At 28.0% G+C, this 482-nt stretch overlaps 1 protein-coding gene across 1 annotated transcript in view; it reads left to right on the top strand.

Annotated features, from left to right (window-relative positions):
* LOC115422142 (plexin-B3-like) overlaps positions 1-55 on the top strand; it is a 91510-nt gene extending 91455 nt beyond the window's left edge. Inside the window, exon 39 of the mRNA XM_030138237.1 lies at positions 1-55. This exon is cut by the window's left edge and continues 1407 nt beyond it. The gene's annotated coding sequence lies outside the window, so the exon portion shown is untranslated.
* The last annotated feature ends 427 nt before the right edge of the window (positions 56-482 follow it).

The raw sequence follows: 482 nt of genomic DNA, 5'->3' as shown, positions 1-482 counted from the left end.
CTATATGGACAAAAGTATTGGGACACATCATGTCTACAGCTGTAAAATGTCCTGTTCATGATGATTTTACTTAAAAACATCAATATTTCCTTAAAGTTTAATGGTTGATTTTTGTTCTTCAGTGAGATGTAACAAAAGTAGATGGTTAGTTTTGGTAGAAAATTATTATTTACAGTCAGAGTGTGAAAAATATTAAAGAAATTTGGAGGTAGAACATTTAAAATCACTAGCACATTGACTCATGGGTAGTTTTGATGCTGAGCAGAGTTGACTCATGGGAAAAGATGCTTTAATGATTTTTTAAGTACTGACAAAAAAATTGTTTGGTTAATCATTCCTTAAAATTTAAATGACAATTAATATATTAATACCAATATCTAGGGACTGAAGTTATTAAATGCATTGTTCCTGTTTTTTTTTTTATACAATTTGTATTTATTTTTCATTTTTATCAGTACAATACAGTCTTTTCAGGTTGAGGA

This window comes from Sphaeramia orbicularis, chromosome 7 (genome assembly GCF_902148855.1).
Source record: "Sphaeramia orbicularis chromosome 7, fSphaOr1.1, whole genome shotgun sequence".
NCBI classification, from domain to species: Eukaryota; Metazoa; Chordata; class Actinopteri; order Kurtiformes; family Apogonidae; genus Sphaeramia; species Sphaeramia orbicularis.
This window is presented reverse-complemented; position numbering and strand designations above follow the sequence as displayed.